The sequence below is a fragment of the Camelus ferus genome, chromosome 9 (genome assembly GCF_009834535.1).
Source record: "Camelus ferus isolate YT-003-E chromosome 9, BCGSAC_Cfer_1.0, whole genome shotgun sequence".
NCBI lineage: Eukaryota > Metazoa > Chordata > Mammalia > Artiodactyla > Camelidae > Camelus > Camelus ferus.
This window is the reverse complement of record NC_045704.1, coordinates 65915761-65939244: the sequence shown is the minus strand read 5'-3', so window position 1 is coordinate 65939244 and position 23484 is coordinate 65915761. Positions and strand designations below refer to the sequence as shown.

At 41.1% G+C, this 23484-nt stretch overlaps 1 protein-coding gene and 1 long non-coding RNA gene across 2 annotated transcripts in view; one reads left to right on the top strand and one right to left on the bottom strand.

The window, feature by feature from the left end:
* The window catches only part of DIPK1A (divergent protein kinase domain 1A), a 95123-nt gene that overhangs the window by 22456 nt on the left and 49183 nt on the right, over window positions 1-23484 (top strand). The gene's annotated exons all lie outside the window — the stretch shown is intronic.
* LOC116665883 lies at window positions 17697-21057 on the bottom strand. The gene is made up of 2 exons (XR_004322653.1): window positions 20687-21057; window positions 17697-19464 (listed from the first exon to the last, which is right to left on the bottom strand). It is a non-coding gene; the product is annotated as an uncharacterized LOC116665883 (long non-coding RNA).

The following is a 23484-nucleotide window of genomic DNA, read 5'->3' as shown; positions in this document are numbered from 1 at the left end:
TCCCTTAGGTACCGTGTCTTCAACTTGGGGAAATCTCTGCTAAGCGATGCTTTTCTGAACAGAGGAGTGTCTGATTAAAGGTCAGAAACTGAGGAAAGGTCAATAGTCTAGTCAGCCATGCTTTTTCTCCTGCTCTAAACTTTATTAAAGCTGTGCTGGCGTTCACAATGAGTGATCAAACGCAGACACCCAGGCACAGTCAAGAGCCTTCTCACTGATCTTCGTTTTTGACAAAATTATTTTGTCTATCCCTGCTTCTAACATTGTGACCTAAGTAGAAACATTCGTCCTGGACTGGTCTAATTTGAGGCCAGTCTGCTGAGACTTCTGCCCAGTTTTCCATTCAGCCAGTTACTAAAAGCTGTCAAACATTTTTATGGTGGGCCCACTGCTGGCATTGGCTTTCTATCGTTGCTCAACGCCCAGCTTTCACTCCTTAATAGTCCAGCCCCTCGATGGGTCTTTATAAAATCACTTTAGAAGGCTAAGGTGACTAGGCGAAACCAAAGAAGATTATCATCACCCTATGCTGCAAAGCACTCTGTGTGACACTGAGGCGATAGAAAATGGTGACTACGAGCATCAGCTTGGGACGCAGACGCACCAGGACTCTGGCTGTACCACGAATGTGCTGTCTGCCTTTGGACAACAAACTGGGCCTAAATCTCCTTACCTGTAAAATCAGGAATGGAATATAAGTATTATTTCACAGAGTTACGAGAATTAGATGAAATAACGTATGCAGCGCACTTTGCCCTGGGTAAGGCTCAAATAAAAACAGTGATAAGGGGAGGGGAAGAAGGTCATTCTTTTCTGCTGCCTTCACAATTTTGTTAAATCCTGCAAGAGCACATCCCTCCCACCAGTCTGCCACGAGGCCTCTAAGCCCGTGAAGCTGTGGGCTTGGTAAAGGTTAGTCTGCAATTAGCTTAAAATCAGATTCATTGTCAGCCTTTACAGCATACTCTGCCATTTATCCAGGAGGGGCTGATTTTTTTTTTTAATGCGAAATAGCAAGATAAAGTACTCCTTCTTAACTTTTTATTGACACGTAACATGCATATGGAAAAGTACATACGTGATCAAGAAGGAGAACCGTCCCAGCACTCTAAAGCCCCTTGCGTGTTCTCCTCCTGTCACCACCACCCCTAGCAATGCCAACCACTATCCTGACTGTTAATAGACTAGGTAATAGATCATACTGTGTCTGGTTTTGTTTTTTTATAAATGGACTCGTGTCTTTTGAGTCTGGCTTCTTTTGCCTAGCATTACATTTGTGCGATTCGTCCATACTCCATGTGTAGTTGTTACCAAGTGCAAGCTCTTACTGTTTGTTGCATGACAGTCCAATACATGGAGAGATGAGGTGTTGGGGTGAGGAATAGCCTCTTTATTTGGAAAGCCATAGGCCAAGAAGATGGTGGACTAGTGTCCCAAAGAACTACCTCCTCCGATTTAGAATTCAGGCTTCTTTGGAATTTGACACAACGTTGTAAAATGATTATAAATCAATAAAAAATGTTAAAACAAACAAACAAACAAACCCAAAAACAAAACAAAACAAAAGAATTCAGGCTTCTTTTATACTAAAAGGGGAGAGGGTGTGACTCGTTGCTACAGACTTCTTGGTGCCAGAATCCTTTGTTTTTGCAGCTGTCCAGGTAGGTCTGGTCACAATGTTCCCGTAAAATTCAAACAAGGCAAATGTTATTCCCTGTTCTGCAACCTCTTAATCTCTATATGAATGGAAAAGTGTTATACTTTTCCTTGAGAATGGGCTGTCCTGTGTAACTCAGGCTATAGGCAACATTCTTTTAACGATTAACTTGTGGCAAAAGCAATAGAATACAAAGGCTTAAGTAAAAGTAACAGAACCAGTATGGAGCCAGATCTGTTCTTCCCTGTTACATAGTTACATACATTCATTCCTTATTACTGTAGAGTATACTGTTGTGTGAGCACATCCCAGTTTATTTATCTATTCTCTTATTGGATATGTGGATTCTTTCTAGTTTTTAGCAGTTACAAATATTGAAGCTGTGGAGATTTTGGTACCTGTCTCCTGGTGAATAGATGTAAGCATTTCTGTTGGACTGGAATTGCTGGGTCATAGGTATGCCTACATTTGGTTTTAATAAATAATTATAGTCTTCCAAAAGATTGTAGCAGTTCATACCACCAGCAGTATAGGAGAGTTCCAGTTGCTCCATATCCCCACCAGGACCTGGTATTGTCATCTTCTTCATTGTAGACATTCTCATGTGTATAGAATTATATCACATTGTGGTCTTAATTTGCATGTCCCTGATGACTAGTGAAGCTGGACATCTTTTCAGGTTTATCTGCCACTTGGATGGTCTTTTTTGTGAATCACACAAGTTCAGATCTTTTGTCCATATTTCTGTTGTGGGGCCTCTATTTTCCTTATTGAGTCATAGGAATTCTCTGTGTAAAATCTGTCATTTTCCAGATGTGTTATGATTATATCTTCTTCCACTTTTGTGGGTTGTCATTTTGTTCTGTTACTATTGTCTCTTGATGAATAGAAATGCTAAATGTAATCGAATGTGTCAGTTTTTTTCTTTCATAGTCAGAGTTTTTATGTCCTGTTTAAGAAGATAAAAATGCTTAAATACTTTAAGATCACAAAAATATTTCACGTTTTTCTCTGAAGCTTTATTACCTTCATATTTAGAATTGTAGTCCATCAGGAACTGGTTTTTGTCTATAGTATAACTAGAGTTTAAGATGCTTTTTTTTTTTCCAATTGGTTACTCAGGTGACCTTTGTGGAGATGTTCTGGAAAGCAGCGTGAATACTTTGGTAGTAACAGTTGGGTCGTTCACTGCTAGATTGAGTTCCAGTCTTAGCCTGAAGGGAGACTGAAAGAACATTTTAAGATCTCTTTTTTTTTTTTTTTTCCTGACTAGCCATTTGGTCTCTAGCACAATAAAGCACATAGGGATTTCTGCTGATTCCCTTAAGCTGGGAGTCAGGTCTGCTAGAGGTAAGTATAACAAGCAGTCACTGTGAAGTGATGCTTGCAGACTGTTCATGATGGGTTAGTCACCAGTTAATGTGCTGTAAGGAAGTCGGAGTGATTGGAGACAGATGTAGATCTGACAGTATCTAGTTTTGGACTTTATATGAAAGGTTTAAAAAAAAGTAAGAAGCTCTATAGTAATAATATTGCCTTACATTTATAGAACAGTTTACAAAGTGCTTTCGTTTACATCATTTCATTTTTTTAAATTAAATGGAAAGAATTTTCTTTAATTGATGTATAGTCAGTTTAGAATGTTGTGTTAGTTTCTGGTGTACAGCATAGTGATTCAGATATATATATATATTCCTTTTCATATTCTTTTTCACCATGAGCTACTACAAGATATCAAATATAGTTCCCTGTGCTATACCGTATAAATTGGATAAAGAAGTTGTGGTATATTTATACAATGGAAGACTACTCAGCCATAAAAATAATAGAATAATGCCATTTGCAGCAACATGGATGGCCCTGGAGAATGTCATTCTAAGTGAAGTAAGTCAGACAGAGAAAGAAAAATACCATATAATGTCACTCATATGTGGAATCTAAAAAAAAAAAAAAAAAGAAGAGACAAATGAATTTATTTATAGAACAGAAACAGACTCACAGACTATAGAAAACAAACTTACGGTTACTGGGGGAGAAGAGGTTGCAAGGGATAAATTGGGAGTTCAAGATTTGCAATTACTGCCTGGTATATATAAAGTAGATACACCATTTCATTTTGATCCTTACAGTAAATAGCACTGCCGGGTTTTCACGGTAGATGTTACTGTCCCAGTTTAACAGGAAGAAACCTAAAATTCAGATCAGTTAATCAGCTTGATGAATAATTTGATAAAACTGATAATCCTGTAGTTTTCCTTGTTCTGATCCAACCATCTTTACAAGACTGCTGTAGGCAAATTGAACCAGAGATGCAGAGAGCCCCCGAATATGATTTATTCTCTCAAAGGGATAAAAGCTTCAGTGTTTAATCAGAACAAAGTATTTTAGGTCTGGTGAATGAGCTGGAGCTTGGAGGGGCTCAGCTCACAGAGTTGATAATCTCACCTCTTCCTGTTGTCTTCTTACAGCCGTCAGTTGGAGTGGCTCCTTGTGGAGCTGTAATACCTTTTTCTGGCACTTAGTAAATGAACTTTGTGTTTGGTATCTGTTAGCAAACAGACACAGGACCTAAATGCAATTAAACTGGGCATGGAAAATGGTAGGAATTTAATTTAAAAAGTATAACTTAAAGGTCATCAGATTTGTATGATCCCACTCGGTTGTAAGGTCCTGGCAACTGGTGGGAACAGGGGCTTAAACCTTTTGGTTTTCCTAGAGTCACCGACTGTGACCTGCATGTGACGAACATCTGTAGTCCGTGTGAACTAACAATTATCTCAAGTAGAAAAGTGAAGGTGAAAGTTGTTTCTACTATTGATAATTAAAAAAAAATATCTAAATGACCTATTCATTAAAAGGCTCAACCTTAAATTATCCAGGGCCATATATATAACAACACTAACTAAAGCTGTAGGTCAGGGTTCTTTGTGTCTCAAAGAGGTGCATGGTACTTGCTGTGGGAGTCCTGGCAGAACCAAAACAGCCGTCCTGGGCTTTTTTTTATGTCTCCCTTCAGAAAACTAGACTTGGGCTTTCAAAACTATCTACTCAGTTAAATGAGTGCAGAAAGATACGACCCAAACCAGCATCATTTCAGCTGTGCCCTGCCTCAGGCTCCTGATAGCCGTGTGCTGCTCTCTGCTCTGTGCAGAGCCACGTCAAACGTGGGTTTTTTTAAAGAGGTGATGCTTCCTGTGTTTTAACTTGTTCAGCTGACCGATTTTGGATCTATGTGTTTATTTCTTTGCTCGACTGTTTGAATAGGTTATAATAAGGATAAAGTCAAGATCTTATTCTTGAGTTCTCTGAAGTTGCATTTTAAATGGTGGAAATAATTTTAGTGATCTCGATCCAACCTGCTTGTTTTCAGATAAGGAGGAAACAGGGAGAACGTCACTCAGCTCGTCAGTAGCAGAGCTAAGATTTAATTCCTGGTCTTCTGATCCTGATTCCAGCCACCTTTGAATAAATTAAGCCATAACTTTAAAAGATTCTTCCCAAGTTTAAAGATATAGAATTTCTTAGTTATGTTTTCATAGTTTTCAATCCAGTTCTAACCTCATTTTACTTTGGTGACTCTGGGACTTAAAATACACAGTCCTTTTAAAAATTGTCATGTGTGGGACCACAGAATAAGAGTGTATTGCCATTCCTAGCAAAATACTGACTGAGAAAGAGCCTATGACTTTCAAGTTTTTGAAATGACTTAGATAAAAAGTTTAAGATACAGATAACATGGTCTTTTTAATATTATTTAGGAAGGTAGTGCTGTTCAGTAGAGAAGTCGAAAGGTTATTGAACTGAGTTTTGAGATGTGCATTTTGTACTGACACCAACTAGCTGTGTGACTTTGGGCAGATGACCTACCCTCTCTGGGCTTCAGTTTGCTTGTCTGTGAAATAAGGAAATAAGTCTAGAACTATCTCTTCAGTAAATAACTCTCGTTATTGCAGAATGTGAGAAGTTAGGCAGAGCAAGTTTATTGTCAGAAGCCTTTGGACATGAAAATGGTCTGTGAGTTACATTCTTAATCTTGACTGTACTAAGTACCCACAGGCCAGCCAAGCAGCCATCAATCTCCGTCTGTGGAGCAGCCACTGTTGTCCATGTATAGAAGTCTGGAGAAGGGCCAGGTCTTATTTTTGCCAGAAATACTCTTGGCAAATCTGTATCCCTTGGGATGACTGTTTAATTTTGTGGTGCAGTGCATGGTTTAGCGAAAAAGAAAAGGAATCTGAGCTATTTTATTCTAAATGCTCTCAGAGATGGCTCATGTTCATTTGTTTCCATACTATCTGTGTTTCGAGATGTGTTGAGTGGAGGTGAGCCAAAATGAAAAGAGGAAGGTGAAAAACTGTTCTCAGTCTACGCTGACTCTGGAAATGAATTTGAACTCTGAGTTGTGTGTGTGTTTATACATAGTGGAAACTTCTGATATATGTATGTAGTATTAAATATCTTGCCAGATTTGTCATTTTAGATGTTCTTGTGCTAATTTTTTTCATTTTGAACTAATCTCCTAGCTGCAAATTGTTTTTTTAAAATGCTTCATTTTTTGAAAAATGTGTATTTTTCACAGGTATTTCAAAACTGTCCCATTATTTTGCCTTCTGGAAATAAAGATTAAAGTATTTGAATTTGAATAAAATTTCCTGTACTTTTTCTTTATTTGTAAGAAAACTGGATTTGAAATTCATTTGTTTGAGGAAGTTAACAACTGGATTTGAAATTCATTTGTTTGAGGAAGTATATTTTGTCCTGAAGGTTAAATGCTGAAAATTAAATATCTGAATTGCATAACCTTTAGGAATAAATCCTACTGAAGTCATATTTTGCTAAAATGTCATTGTATGTTACCACTGATCTTGGTCCTTCATTTTCTTAATTCTTTCACTCTTTCAGGTGTGTTTAAAATCCTCTTCTCCTAACTTCCATATCCATTTACTAACAAATTCTAATGATTTTACTTTTAAAACAAGTGTCGAGTTTCACCTTTCACCTGTATCATGTGGGCCCACCCTAACCTAGGCGGGGCCCACCTTGCTGCAGCAGCCTTGTAAGCAGTCTCGCTGACCTAGCCTTTCAAACTGCTGAGCTAAAACCCAGATCAGTCTTTCAGCATCAGTTTTACCAGGCTGTGTATCTGTTTAGAAATCTTAAAACCTTGTAATTCAGTTCTCAGTACTGTCACGCCTTTTAAGCTCTCTCTATGTGGTCCTTCCTTTTCCATCCAACTGAAAATATTGTTCTGAGCATCTATATACGAGACACTCTGCAAAGGTAAAAATAAAACCTAGCTTCTTACAGATGTGCGAGAGCAACATTAATGTTAGCACGACCAGGTTTTTTTTTTTTTTTTTTTTAATTTAGAAACTTGTTCTACTTCACTCCATCCCACCTAGACTGTTCTTGCTACGGTTGCCAGTGGCCTCATTGCCAGAGTCAGCCGGCAGTTTTCAGTCCTGACTGTGCTTTCCGTTGGGTACTGTCAGCCAGGCCTGCTTTGCTGACACGTTTTCCTTCCTCAGTTTCTAGGTATAGAAACTATTCACATTTTCTATTTCTTCTTGGACATTTTTTTTAAAGGAACGTAGTTTTCATTTTGTTGCTTTTTTTAAATTTTAGGTTATTTTCTATGTTATTAGTTTCTATTTTTATTAGTTTTATTTTCTGTTGTATTCGTTCTGTTTTATTAATTTCCTTTCCTTCTACTTCCTTGAGTTTTTTTTTTTCTAGTTTTGTTTTTCAGTTTGTTTTGCTGTTCTTTTCTAACTTCTCGAGATGTATGTTTAGCTTTTTAATTTACAAAGTGGACTTTTTAAAAATAGCAGTTTTAGATTCACAGCAAAATTGATCAGAAAGTACAGAGAGTTCCAGGGTACCCCCCACCCATGCGGTCTCCCCGACTGTCAACATCCCCCACCACAGTCATCATTGTCACCCAAAGTCTGTAGTTTGCATTAGAGTTCATTCTTGGTGCTTTGCATTCCGTGGGTTTGGACAAATGTGTCAGTATCCACCAGTGCTGTGTGGTACAGAGTAGTGTCACTGCCCTAAAACCCTGTGTTCCACCTGTTCACCTCTCCCTGTACCCCAGCCCTGGCGACCACTGTTCTTTTTACTGTCTCCATAGTTTTACCTTTTCCAGAATGTCGTATAGTTGGAATCCACAGTACATAGCCTTTCCAGATTGGCTTCTTTCACTCAGTGATCGGCATTTAAGGTTCCTCCATGGCTTTTCATGGTTTGGTAGTGCATTTCTTTTGTTTTTAATATTAGATAGATTTATTAATATTAAAAGGATCCACAACTATAATTATTACAACTAAAGCATGTGCTATGGAAACACGAGTTTGCAGAGTCTTGTGACTCAACACGCAGGACTTAACTGGGTATTGGAAGAAGCTGGTGATGAAGGAACTTGGTTCCTCAGCCTTTAAGGGTCCTGGGAGGAGACTGAGCAGCGGTGGTGGGGGCAGCTCTGGTTTTGTCCTCAGAGAGGAACAGTAGGCGCCGTGGGGGACAGGACCGCCATCATCTCTGATCTCCTCCTTCTGGCCTCTTTTCGGTGCCCCGCTTGCCCAGGGACATGAAGCTTGCCTTTCAGGAGGCAGTGATCGTCCCTTGTCCACTCAGTACCACGAGTGTGTGTTTCTAACTGATTCCTGAAGTTCCTTTGTCTAGGTGTACCACGGTTCATCTATTCATTCACCCACTGAAGGATGCCGTGGTTGCTTCCAAGTTTTGGCAACTATGAATAAAGCTCCTATAAACATCCACGTGCTGGGTTTTGTGTGGAGATAAGTTTTCAGTTAGTCTGAGTAGGTACCAAGGAGCATGATTGCTGGATTGTATGGTAAGAGCATGTTTCATTTTATAAAAAGCTGCTAAACTGCCTTCCAAAGTGGCTGTGCCTTTTTGCATTCCCACCGGCAATGTGAGAATTTTGTTGTTCCACATCCTGGCTAGCGTTGGTATGATCAGCACTGGGTTGCTGGCTGTTTTGGTAAGTGCCTGGTGGCATCTCGGTGCTGTTCTCGCCCGCAGTTTTGTAACGCCGCGTGATGCGGAGCGTCTTTTCGGGGCTTATTTGCTGCAGGAGGTGTCTCATGCTGAGGTGCCTTAGATCCTTTGACTCTGTGAGTTTCAACTTCTTTTCTGGCCTGTGCCTTTCAGGCTGTGGATTTCCCTGTTGGTGCTTTAGTTGCTCATCTGTTTGTGTGACTTGAACCCTTTGAATTTTGTTGAGACTTTCCTTTATACCTCAACACTTAAAAAACAGTTCCACATGTACTTGAAAACAGCATGTAGTTAGCAGTGTTGGGTGAATGTTCTGTATTAGGTCAAGTTCCCTAATTGGGTTATGTTATTCAAACCTTTCTCAACCTTACTGATTTGTTTGGGGTGTAGGGGGGTCTACTTAGCCTCTCAACTGTTGAGAGAGGTGTTAAAATCTCCCGCAGCTATTGTGAGTTTGTCTGCTTCTCCTTGTAGTTCTGTCATTTTTGCCTTCTGTGTCTTGAGGTTGTACGATGAGGAGCCTGTTAATCTAAAACGCAGTATCTTCACGATGGTTTCACACCTTCCCGTTGGTGAGCGTCCCGTGAAGCCTCCTCTGGCTGGCGGGACGCCGTGCTGCCGGCTGCAGGACCGGCGGCAGCCCCCCCGGCTTTCCGTTGGGGTTTGTGTGCGCGGTGTAGCTTTTTCTGCTCTTTTACTTTCAATCTTTTTGTATTCTTCAATTACACATGCGTCTTATGATTTTGTTTTGCTTTGTTTTTTGCTAGTCTGAAAATCTTTGACTTCTAACTGCCTGATAATCTTTGTTTTTAGTAGGAGCATTCGTTCGTTCGTGTTTCATGTTGTTACTGGTCCGTCTGAGCTTAAATACATGGTTTTGTTCTGTCTCCCTCAGTTTATGTAACGCTGCTGTCTTGGTTCTCTTACCGTTCTGAGTTTTTGTTTATTTTGTTTATTTTTTTAGGTTTCTTAGCTCACCGCTTGCATGCTTATGTTCCCCAGGACCTCATTATTTGCCTTTTATTTTCATTACTGTGTGCTTGTCCTTGGCGACTTCATTCACACTCATAATTTCAGCTACTGTTTGCTTGCTGAGCTCCAAGCCTGCATCCTCAGTTGCCTCCTGGACTTCACCCCTTGGAATTCTTACCGCCACCCCAGAGTCTCTGTGTCCGAAGCCACACTCACCTTCTTTTGCTCTAACACTGGGCCCTGTCCTGTGTCCCATGGGCTGGCGCGTGTCGCTGCCACTCCTTCCGCAGCGTGTGCTCGTCTGTGCTCCCCGCACGTTATCCCTTCAGTTCGCGGCGCCATCTCCTTTCTGGTCCCCAAGCCACTGCCTTATTTTGGGTCTTTATCATAACTTGCTTGCTTGGTCACAGTAGCCTTCTGAGTGGTCTCGCTGCGTCTACTGTTATGTCACCACCTCACGTTTCCCCTTCCGTTGCTTTCAGGATGGTGAAGGGCTTTATGCAGAAAAATGGTGTCAGACTTGCAGTTTAGGTGTGTAGCTCTGAAAGCCTCCAGTGAGCACAGCCGTCACTGAAGACGTCTGATGGCCGTCTCCTCCGTCTCCACTACATGCCCTAGACGATGACTTTCTGACTTTTTCAGCCATAATCTGTAGTGAGAAATACGTTTAGTACCATGACCAGTACACACACCAAGTAACTGAAACAAAAGTTTCAGTAACAGTTCTTAACCTTTTCTGCTTCTTTTACTGTGTTCTGATATTCTCTAGTCTGGGCCATTTCATTTTTTAAAATTCTGGTTATGCACGGTTCAGTCCATTAAAGAGAACATGTTGAGGGGGTTGTTCCAGACAAGGAGAACCAAGGAGCAGGGGTAGGAAGGATCGGGAAGATTGAGAGAGTCCCAGGTGGTCCCGCCTGTGGTCTGCAGGGAGCAGTTGCAGGCACCAGAACTGGCAGGGCCAGGAGAGCAGGCCTGGCCTGGGTAGCCAGGGCCGAGTGCTAAGGTGCGTTAGTTAGCTTGTGGTGACCGAGCACGGTGTTAGTGCAGGTGACAGGCAGGTGAAGCTGTGCTCTGGTGAGAACCACCAGGGATGTGACTTTGCTGGAGAATCTGAGGTGGAGGTGGGCAGTGTCCCAGCAAACTCCAGTGGCCTTGTACCTGGCCTGCTGGGCCGCAGGCTGGGACCTGCCCTGCACTGCTGTCCCCCGGTTTGGGACCAGGGGCTGTGCTCCCAACACCACTGGTGGAGGTGGGTTGGTATGATCTCCATGGGCTGCGTGGCTGGGCTGGCACATTGGAGGGTGCCCCTGGGCTCCCAGGCTCTGCTGGCGTGCAGGTGCCCCCTTGCTGCTTGACACATAGTAGTTGTTTAATAAATGTGAGTTTTATTGTTAAAAAATAAAATAAAATAAAATGCTGGTTATGGTTTAGTAAGTTGATTTCACTACCTCTAGTTTGAAAAACTGTTCAAGAGTATGTCTTTTTCAGCTGATCTTAGACAAAGGAGCAAAGGCAATCCAATGGAGAAAGGGGAGTCTTTTCAACAAATGCTGCCAGAACAACTGGATGTGCATGTGCAATATGGTAAATTTAGACACTGACCAGACACATTCCACAGAAGCAAACTCAAAATGGGCCATAGACCTAAGTGTAAAAGACAAAAATATAAAACTTCTAGAGGATAACAGGTGAAAAAAATCTAGGTGACTTTGGAGTTAGCAGTGAGTTTTTAGATTTAACACCAAAAGCATGATCCATTAAACAAAAAAGTGATGGGTTGGACTTCACTAAAATTAAAATCTCCTGCAGAAGATTCTTTTAAGAAGATGAGAGGATAAGCCACAGATTGGGAGAAGATTAATTAGTATCTAAAATACACAAAGAATTCTTAAAACTCAACAATTAAAAAGAAAAACACCCAATTAAAAGTGGATAAAAGGTCCAGACAGACACCTCACCTGGGAAATAAGTATATGAAAAGGTTCTTCATAACATATGCCATTAGGGAAACGCAAATTTAAACAATAATGAGATGCTACTACACACCTATTAGAATGGCTAAAATCAAAATACTGACAATACCAAATGCTGGCAAGGGATGTGGATGGCAGGAGAGACAGAATTTGAGAACTGAGTCTTGCCAAATTAACTGCCTGCTAGACACTAATCTTTAGAGGAACATGACAAAATCCAGAGTCTTGACAACATATCCATAATATATGGTATCTAATTAAAATCACTACACATGTGAAGAAACGGGAAAATGTGAGCATACTCAAGAAAAAAGCAGTCAATAACAAACCATCTCCAGGATGATCTGGATGTTCAAATTAGAAGCCAAGAACTTTAAAGCAGTTTTGTCCTATGCTCTAGGACATAAATGATTAAACAGATAAGAAATCTCAGCAGAGAAAGAGAAAACATCTTTAAAGTGAAAATTATAGAACAGAAAAGCACAATAACTGAAATGAAAAATAAACTGGATGAGTTTACCAGCAGATTTGGGGTGTCAAGGGAAGAGTCAGTTAATTTGAAGACAGATCAGTAGACAACATTCAAATTGAATAGCAGGTGGAAAAAGATTCACGAAAGCCTAGACAGGGCCTCAGAAACCTCTGGGACAACAGCCAGTGGTCTAAACGTAACAAGTAATTGGAGTCTCTAAAGGAAAGGAGAAAGAAAATGAGGCCAAAAAAAAAAAAAAAAAAGGAAAGAAAGAAAGAAAAAAATCATGGTAAATTTGGCAAAAAAAAAAAAAAAAAAAAAAATCAACTCATGGATTAAAAAAGCACAGCAAGTCCAGGAAGAATAAATACAAAGATAACCACACCAGGTACATTTTAGTCAAACAGCTGAAATCTTGGTTGCAGTCAGAGAAAAATGAGACTTTATACACAGGGGGCCAATCATACAAAATTAGAGCTGATTTCTGCCAGGCCTGTATTATAAGAAATGCTAAAAGAAATTCTTCCGGTTGAAAGGAAATGACTCGTATCTTGAGAAATGGCTGGAGAGCAATAGAAGTGATAAAAATGTGAGTAAATTTGAAAGAATATATTTCCTTCTCTTGGTTTCTTTAAAAGACGTGTTAGTGGTTAAAGCAAAAATTTTATTAGCACCGAATTGTGGAGTTCACACCAGTAGCACAAAGGATTGTGGGATATGGAACCATGCTGTTATAAGATGGCTGTATTTAACGCTTAGTAGTACAGTGTTAACTCTAAGTAGACTGCGTTACGTTAAAAGTGCATATTTTAATCTCTAAAGCAACCAATGACACAAAATGCAGTTACAGCTAAAAGTCAGTGGGACCACAGTGAGATACCAATTTACACCCCCTAGGATGGCTGTGATAGAAGAGATGGACAGTAGCAGGTACTGGCAAGGACGTGGAGGAGCGGAAATTCTCACACACTGCTGGTGGGAATTAGAACGGTGCAGCTATTTTGGAAAGCAAAGTTTGGCAGTTCTTAAGTTTAACACAGAGTTAAATATGACCCAGCAGATCTACTCTTCGGTATATATATACCCAAGGAAGTGAAAATGTACATCTGCACAAAACATGTGCATGAATATTCATAGCACCATATTCATAACAGTCAAAAAGTGGAAACAGCTCATGTCCATAAACTGATGAATGGAAAAATGAAATGTGGCGTATCCATTCGATGCACTATTGTTCAGCAATAAAAAGAAACGGTACTGACACATGCTGCAACGTGGATAAACCTTGGAAACATTACGAAAAGATGAAAGGATCCAATCAAAGAAGACCGTACTGTACGATTCCATTTACATGAAACGTCCAGAGCTGGCAAATCTGTAGAGACAAGAAGTTGGTTAGTACTTCCTCAGGGCAATGGGGGAGGACACTTCATGGGTACAGGGTTTCTTTCAAGGGGATGAAAATGTTCTAAAATTAAATTTTGATGATAGTTATATACCTGAGAATATTTTTTTTTAAAAAGCATTGAATTGTATACTAATTTAAATGGGTGAATTATAAGCTATGTGAGTTATATTTCAACAAAACTGTTTTTTAAAAGCCAAGGGAGAAATCAAAATGGAATACTAAAACCTTTTCCTCAGTTATACCCAAAGAGGAACAATGAAGCAAGCAAACAAACAGATGACACAGAGAGAAAACAAATAGCAAAATGGCAAATCTAAATCTAGCCAAATCAAATGTAAACGTTAGACTAAACTCTGCAACTAAAAGGCAGAGATTGTCAAACTGGATAAAAAGCATGACCCAACTAGTAAGCTGTCTACAAGGCACGCACTTTTAACACCAAGGCACTAAGGTTGAAAATAAAAGGATGGAAAAAGATGAAAACAATCTGCCAGGCAGACGTGAATATTAGAGTTAGAACTGATATTTTAATAATGGACAAAAGTAGGATTCAGCCAGGGAGTATGATCAGAAATGAACAGGGGTGTTTTACAGTGATGAACCCCAGTGTGACAGGAAGGCAAAACTACAAGTGTGCATGTGCTTGATAATGCAGCTTTAAAATAGTTGAAGCATTATACTGACAAAATTGAAGGAAAAAGGATTCAAATCCACAATCATAGTTGGAGATTTTCATGTCCCTTGAGAGTAATTAATAGAACAACTAGGCCAAAAACCTATACAGATATAGGTGATCTGAACAGCACTGTTACCCACCTTGACCTAATTAATATTTATAGAACACAGAGTCTTTTCACATCCCCTGGAACCTTTACCAGGATAGAGCTCTTATAGGGCCATGAGACACCTCTGAGTAAGTTTCAGAAGACTGAAGTCTAGCAGAGTATGCTCTCTGATCACAGTTGAATTGAATGAGAAATCAGTAACAATCAGATATCTGGAAAATTCCCAAAGGTTTGGAAATTAAACGGTATATTCCTGAGCAACCCATGGATGAAAAAAAAATCACAAGGGAAACTGGAAACTATTTTCAGGCGAGTGATAATGAAAAGCAAACGTGTTAGCATTTGTGAGATGCAGTGAGAGCTTTGCTTAGGGGGAAATTTATAGCTTTAATTGTTTACACAGGCGTGCTTTGGAGATACTGTGGGTTTGGTTCCAGACTACTGCAATAAAGTGAACACTGCAGTAAATCGGTTTCCCAGTGCATATAAAATTTATGTTTACACTATACTGTGGATGATTAAGTGTGCAAAAGCGTTATTTCTAAAAAGTACATACATACCTTAATTTTTAAATATTGTTTTTTTAAAAAAACCTAACCATCACCTGTGCCTTCAGCGAGTTGTAGTAATATCAAAGAAGACTGATCACTATAACAAATATAATAATAATGAGAAAGTTTGAAATAATGTGAGAATTACTAAAACGTGACACAGAGACACAAAGCAAATCTCATTGGAAAAATGGTACCAACAGACTTGCTCAACACAGGGTTGCCACAAACCTTCAGTTTGTAAAAAATGCAGTATCTGTGAAGTGCAATAAAATGAGATATGCCTGTATTAAAAGGGAGGAATGGTTAAATTTAATTTTTGTGCATTCCCAGAAGCTAGAATAATATAAGCAAAGTAAGAAAGAAAATTAAATTAAGAAAATAGCAGATAGCAGTTAAATAGAAACTAGACCACAGGGAAAGGTAACAAAGCCAAAGGATTCTTCCGAAAGATCAATAAAATTGAAAAACCCCTAAAAAAAAAAAAACCCCATGATGAAGGAGTATCATCATGGATTCATACCTTCATAAAAGAACACTAAGGGTATTCTTAGAACTTCTTATGCCAATAAATTGGACAACTTAGTGAAATGGAAAAATTCCTGGAAAAATACAACTTGCTCAAACTGACACAAAATGACACTAAAAATCCAAATAGCCCTGTCAGAGACTTTGTGAAAGAAACTGAATTCGTAAGAAACACAATCCTCTGAAGAAAACTCTAGGCCCAAAGATTTTTCACTAGTAAATTATATCAAAAATTTAAAAAAGAAATTCTAACAACATTATAAGTTCTTTCAGAAAATAAAGGAAGAGACTTTTCTCAACTAATTTTATGAGGCTAGTATAATGCTGATGCTAAAACATAGTGAAGATATTATAAAATATTAAAATAAAAAATCTCCTACAGATACGAAGCTCTCTAATAAAATACTAGCAAATTGAGTCCAGCAGTGTATAAAAGAATTAATACGGCAGGACCAAGTGGGTTTTACCCCAGTAATGAAATACTGGTTTTGTATTTGAAAGTAAATAAACAGAATTGCCATACTAACAGAATAAGGGAGAAACCGTCACCTCAATAGATGCAGGAAAAACATCTGACAAAATTCAGTGTCTATACTTGACAATACAGATCTGAAAGTAGAAGGGCGTTTCCTCAGTCTGCTAAAGGACGTCCACAAAACCCTTCCAGCTAACGTTCTAAATTGCGAACCACTGAGCACTTTCCTTTTCAGACTGGGAACAAGGCCGGGTTGCGACTCTCGCCACGGCTTCTCGACATTTTCCTGAACGTCTTTGCCAGTGCGGTAGGTAAGGGAAAGTCAAAGGAATAACGACTGGAAAGGAAGAAATAAAAACTTCCTATGCACAGATTGTTTATATGGTAGAAAATTCTAATGAATCAACAAAAAATTATCATCGGTAAGGGGATTTAACTTAGCATAATTTTAAGATAAAGGCCAATAAAAATATTGTTTTTACATATATATGAGATTTTAAAACCAATTATATTTCAACAATAAAATACTTAATAAATTTAACATGCACAGCTCTACACTGAAAAGTACAAAATGCTGCTCAAGAAATTAAAGATGTAAATACAGGGGGGAAAGTATAGCTCAAGTGACAGAGTGCATGCCTGGCACGCACAAGGTCCTGGGTTCAATCCCCAGTACCTCCTCTGAAAATAAGTGAATAAATAAACCTAATTACCCCCCACAAAGTGATGTAAATACATGAGGATGTATAATTTTCATGGATTGGAAACCTCAATATTGTTGATACATCACTTCTTCCAAATGAATCTATAGGTATGTGCATTGCCAGTCATAATCCCAGCTGATTTATTTTGTAAATAAAACAGATCAGCTGATTTTAAAATTCTTATGAAATGCTAAGGACCTAGAATAGCCAAAACAATGAAAAAGAAGAACAAAGATGGAGGACTTATTCTCATCAAGGCTTAGTTATAAAGAGACAATGATCAGTATACCATGGTATGGGTATAGGGTAGACACATAGATAAACAGAAATAGAGTTCCAGAAATATACACATATATACAGTCAATTAATTTTTGCTTACAGTACCAAAGCAATTTAATGGAGAAAAGAAATTCTTTTCAAGAAATGGTGTTGAAACAACTGGCTATCTGAAAAAGATAATTAACCTCAATTTATGTTACACAAAAATTAATTCAAGATGAATCAGAGACCTAAGTATAAAAATTAAAACCATAAACTCTTTAGAAGAAAATACAGGAGAATTTTTGTCACCTGAGGCAAAATTTTCTAAGGTACAGAAAACAATAACATTAAAAGAAAACATTGACATATTAAACTTGGTCGAAATTAAAAACTTCAGCCCATCAAAAGATGCAGTAAAGGAAATGAATGTGGAACCCACAGACAGCGTTGGAGGAGAGTCACAAAACATTTTTCTGACAAAAAACTTGTATCAAGAATATGAAGTAAGTCACTGCTACAACTCAGTAAATGACACCTGCCCCCGAAGACTTAAACGACCTAAACAAACACTTCACAGAAGGAGATACTATATGAATGGCTAACAAGCATAAAAATACAAGGCACCATTGACCATCAAGGAAATGCAAATTAAAACAAAATGAGATACTTTCTATTCCCTAGAACACCTAAAATTCGTAAGACTGAAAATACCAAATGTTGGCAGAAATGTAGAGCAACTGGAATCTTCACACACTGTGGATGGAATTTTTTTTTTTTGGCAGTTTCTTAGGAAGTTAAACATACACCTACCTTTTAACTCAGTAATTCCACCTCTACTTGTTTATGCAGGAGAGGTGGAAACATACGCCACAGAAAGACTTGTGCAAGAGTATTCGTAGCATCTTTATTCACAGTGTACAAAACAAGTAATCCACATATCCATCACCAGGAGAAAAAGCAGCTGTGGTTTATACGCATACAGCAGAGTACTGCTCACCAGTACAAAGGAGAGAACCGCCGATACATGCAACGAGCGGATGAATGTCAGACACAGCGCCGCGTGAGAGACCAGACGTCAAAAAGCATGCGCTGAATGAGCTCATGTACATAAAATTGTAGAAGAGGCAGAACTGATTTCTGGTGGAAAACAAACTGGAACAGAGGTGACCTCAGGCTGGAGGTGGGGAGCTATTGGTGGACTGGGAAAAAACGTGAGAGAACTTTCTGGGGAAATGGAAGTGTCCTGTATCTGAACTGAATGTGGGTTATACAGATGTGGCCATTTGTTAAAATTTTACAGTTAAGATTTGTGCATTTCCATTTATGCAAATGTTACTCAAGAACTTCCATTACAAAAACAGCAGTCAAGCAGGGGTAGGGAGAGGGTGAAGGCATCGCGATACAAGAAAGGCACAATCTAAAATTGCTGGAGCTGGTGACGAGTCCATAGGAGGCCACTGGACCATTCTGTTCACTTTGTGTAGATTTGAAATTTCCCATAATGAAAGTGTTTTTTTTAAAATTTTGAAGCACAGTACAGAACTTTCTAGTTTTTTGAGCCCATAAACTTTATTTCTGTCAATTCCAACTAGAGGTGGATTTTCTGTTACTCATAATCAAAACCATCTCAAATAATAACACTGGGGACTGTAGTGTTTTTGTTTTTGTTTTTTTTTTTTAATATTCTATCATTTCTGCATCTCAGCCTCGCAGCTGGATCTTATCTCAGTTTAGCACCAGATGGAGACCTGTCGGACACCGGGAATTACACAAGGGGCTGGGCTCCTCGGCTGCGCAGCTGGCGGCTGGAGCGGGAGGGTCACGGGCACACACACTGACAGCGCGGGGCCCTGGGCAGTCCGCGTGTTCTGTTCATTGTCAGATACCAGGCCTAGGTGTGCCAAGTCTCATCCTCCAGTGAGAGGCCGTGTAACAACACGGGACTTAATAAAAACTTTTAGAACAAGGGAAGGGAATAGCATTATGAAGACTTGAAGAACAATTCTGCAAATTATTTAAAGAATTATAGGGAATTTAAAAACTTTTCTGGTATCCTTTGTTTTTTTATATAGTTATTTTTATACAGTTATTTTTTAAAAAATCTTTTTGTTTTGGGGAAGTAATTAGATTCATTTATTTATTGTCAGTGGAGGTTCTGGGACTTGAACCCAGGACCTCGTGCATCTGAGCATGGGCTCTCCCACTGATCTGTACCCTCCCCGCTCTGGTATCCTTTGCTGATGCAAGAAGACAAGGCTTCTGTGGAGCTGAAGCACGAAAGCATGAGGAGCAAACGGGCTGAGAGGAACAGGGAGCAGAAAGGATGGACAGCATAGGTAAACAGCAGGCAGCAGCAGAATTAAGATACAAACTGGAGACGGTAAAAGGGAGTATTCACTCCGAGGTGCACTGGAGCAGTGATGTGGAAAACACAGTTGAGAAATACTCTGGGAACTCAGAGGGGAAAATGGAAGAGATGAGAACTGTGGGAGAGATGGTGGCCATGGATGACATCAGGTGCTGAAGGCGAGCCAGCTTTCAGGGGAAAGGTGGTGACGGGGTTTGCACCCAGCCGCATTTTGCTTCCTCCATGAAGGTAACAGGCATTTGTGTGTGCCAGGCTTCCAAACCACGCGGACAGTTCACATCACCTTCCTGAAAAACAGAACATTCAGTTGACTGGAAAACAAAAGGAAGAACTGCAGAACAGAATATATGTTATGAAGGGCCTGGCAGACTTCCTCCAGGACTGCCAGTGAGCAGAAGGCATCACAGGTTCCTGGCAGGATCCTCAGCCCGGCAACCCGCTCTGCTGGCGCTGGGCGCGCTGAGGCTCTGCAGGAATGTGTGTAGCGTGCTGTCTGGACTCCGCTTAAAAGCAGTTTCCTTCTGATCTGTTATTCCCCCTGGACCGAATTGCGTAATTAGGCACAAACAGTTCATCTGGAAACTCCTCTCCCTCAGGCACTGTTTACTACAAGATTCAGAAGCTCAAAAGTAAGGGTGCAGCACAATAATGTTAAAAAAGAGCTCAGAAAAAGGACTGAAAGGAAACACTTCAAAATGTTAAATAAATTAAATGATTACAACAAGACTGTATGATTTTTAATCTTCGACTTTCTTGTATTTTTTAGTTTTTGAAATGAGCGTGTACTGTTTTTCAATTAAAACAAACAAAAGAAAAATTGATGGAAATGCTATTACTAAGCAAAAAAAAAAAAAAAGGCATACAAAATAGTGGAACAAGAGAGAGCCAAAAACAATTAAGATTTCATTAAAGAGGTAAACCAGAGAATACATGTATCACTCAGAGTGTGGTATTAGCTGAAACAGTGTAAAAGGGAACGTGTGAAATATTCGCTCTTTTCAGTTTCAAAATTCTTAAATTTTAAAAGCAGATCGTAAGACAAACGTGCGGTCTCGGTACCCTCGTGCGGTGCCCCCAGCCTGAGGGGGGCCGCGCGGCCACGCTCTGCGGGCCTTCAGGTGCGGTGGGTTTCTGGACGACTGGGGAGCCGCAGGGCGGAGGGTGGACCCCTGGGCTCTGCCTTCTGCCTTTTGTACACGGCTTGCTGGCGCTTCTTGGTGACCACCCTAGTTTGATCCTTGACCCTGGAGGCAGGGGCAGACTTCTATCCACAGCCACACCTAACAGGCCTCATCTCCAGCAGTTAGCAGCTCACCCGGCCACCCCGCCTTCTCAGATACCTGAAGAGCAGCGCGGTCCCCCGCTGGCGCCCTGGCTCTGGGCGGCGCCCTCCCCGTGAGCCCGGGCCAGCCGGCCCCAGCAGCTCGCCCCTCGCCTGAGGCGCCCTCGGAGCGCTCTCTGCACGCGCCACGCCCGCCCCGGGAGGTCCTTCCAGACACCTTCCCTGACCTGTGTGTCTTCTTGTCGGCCCCTCGCTCTGGATCCATCTCTTGCCTGCCGCCCAGCCCGAGGAGCTGGTCTTTGTCCAGACAGTCTTCACCCCGGGACGCCCTGCCCGAGACTCTGCCCCACAGCCACTGGACAGCGAGCTGTTTGTTGTTGCTGCTGCTGCTGTTTTAAATCTCTGCACCACCAAACCCTCCTGTTAGTGCCACCTTATTCTGCACATGCGTTTTCCGTCGCTGTCCTCTGGACGTGGTCTGAGAGCCTCAGCTTTGTTTCTAGTTTCATCCCCTCCTTTTCTGGGAAGTCTTTCACAATTTTTCCACCCTGAGTGTGTTTCTATAGCACTTAAAAACTAGAACACATAATTGCTTTCTCAACATAATTGTAAACTCCTTGCGGGCTGGAATGGTGTCTCATACTTTCCTTACACAACATAGGACAAAGCATCCTGGGATTTAAAATAATAATAATCAAATGTCTGTAACAGCAGCAAGTAAATACTGCTCTGGCTCCGCATTAGCCTCCCACTTGTGGAAGCTCTGGCTTCCTTCAGACTCTTTCCCAACGCGCTCAGAGAGTCCCCAGGGACAGTCCAATCTGCCTTGCTCACAGTGCTCTAGGTTACTTTGTGGGGAGCCATTTCCCGCAGGCTTTGTTCCATGAACGTTCTTCTCCCTGCCACCACAGCCCACACCCCTTTTCTTCCTTTTACACTCTGGCCGCTGTGGTGAAATATTCGCCACCCCATGCTCGATGCACACTGTCCTCTGGGACCTAGTTCTGTTTGGCTCTTTATCTGGTTCAGTGCAGGGCGGCGTTGCCTGCCCCTCCAGCTCTGACCCGTGGTCCTTACCCTAGCTGCGTGCTAGGGCTCACTTCCCCTTAGGAGGGGTGAGAACTGGATGACTCTCCGACTGAGTGAGTTCATTCCTAGGGAGACACTTGAACCACAGGGCAAGTAGCCCCCTTCGTGGACCAACCACCAGCCAAACGTATGAAGACACGTGGTTATCTCGGGCTGAGCCCAGGGACCATCTCCCCCAGGACGCCTTTCCCGAGTCGCCCCTGCCTCCACCGTCACCTGCAGCTGGATAATATGCATCTCCTTTTTGTGCCATGGTATTCTGAACATGTCTTGGGTGTAGCTTTGATCATGTTATATGGTCGTTGTCTTTTTATCAGCCTGATTCCCCGTCTAAACCAGGAGCCCTCTGAGCGAAAGAGCCATGTCTATGCATCTTTGAATTCTGAGTGTCTGGCTTAGTTCTTGGCACTAACATTCCACAGAATCTCAAGCTGGGCCCCAAATGTGCTTGTGCACCATAACTAATTTGGCTCAAATAATGCATTGTTTTGATTAATGGAAGTTTTCTCTTTGATAAGAATTGCATGCCAAGGTAGTTCATTGTTTTTTCCTTCAAGATATGTGTCAAATCTATCCATCAAACACTGAAAGAACCCTGTTGTGTCCTGAGTACTGCCCTGCCCCGTGGAGACACGGAGATGAGTAAGACATGGTCCCTGCACAGAGGAGGTCACAGAAACTTCTTTGGGTCTCCCTCCCGCTATTTCTCCATTCTTCCCCCCGTTCTTCCTTTTCTGGATTAATTTTTACGGCGCCTAGAATTGTGTCTAGTGGAATAGGTGCCCATAAAGCGGTTTTTTCCTTTTTACAGCACAGCACACTCAGTGCAACAGTGGAAGTTTATTCCAGACACAGAGACAGCACAGAAGAAAGCAGCATGGGATTCTCAGGGTGGACGTGGGGGATCCTGGGAGGGCGGACTTCTGAGTGAGTTAGACAGGGTGAAAAGGCACTCTGGATGCTCGGGGGTGAAAGGTACTCTCAGAAAAAGAAAGACCACGTGCCATGGCCTAGAGATGTGAAGTGCACCGTGTGTTCCAGAAACAGGAAAACGGTGGTGGTTCTGCAGCATAAAGTTCGGTAGAATGGAGGTGGGGTGGGGTGGGAATAAAGTTAGGGTCATGGGCAGTACTTTAAGTGCTAAGATCTTCTATGTTTGGGAAACTTTTCAGTTAAGAGAGTGGTTATCTCCAGGACAGCTAGTGTATTAATAATCCAAGTGTGAAGCCAGTATATCGCAAATTTCCATCCACTTCCATCACAGAACCAAGCAAGGTTCTGTGATCAGCTAGCTTGGCTCAGGGCGCCCTGAAGGGGTGGGTAAGAATGAAGGAGTATCCTCCCTGGAGTTTGTGGGCCTGTCTCAGGGCACAGATTTGCCCTCACAGACAGTTCCGGGCACTTACCAAGCAACAGACAGCCTAGCGCAGCCTGGAGCTGTGCCCGCAGCGTATGAGCACAATCTCGGCAAGTTGCAGGCGTGAGTAGGGCAGTGTGGGTTGTAAGGAGACAACCTGAGTTTTGGCTCAGAAACAGCTTCCATCAGAGACAGCTGAGCACAGAAAATGCAAAACTGAGGAATGTGCTTGCAAACTAGAAACACTTCAATGTTCTGTAGTCTGTGGTCAAGAAATGACCTTCTGGTCAGACCGACAAATAATCATCCTGGAGCTTCATAGTACAAGCGGGAGACAAATTTACTTTTTCTTTGTAAGAAATGTATTTACTTTTCTCTCTACTGATGACCCAAGCCTGTGCTGTCTTTAGTCAATAGTTACTTTCCGTTAATTTTATTTTATGTACTTGTAGGTATTCATTTGTTGTTTGTGTAAAATGAGTTCCTGTGCTTCTGCCCAGTCACTGTCAGTCCGCACTGCACTGGGATCATCTTGGCCTCTGCTTTCCTCTCATTACTCTCAAAAACACACCGCCGCCT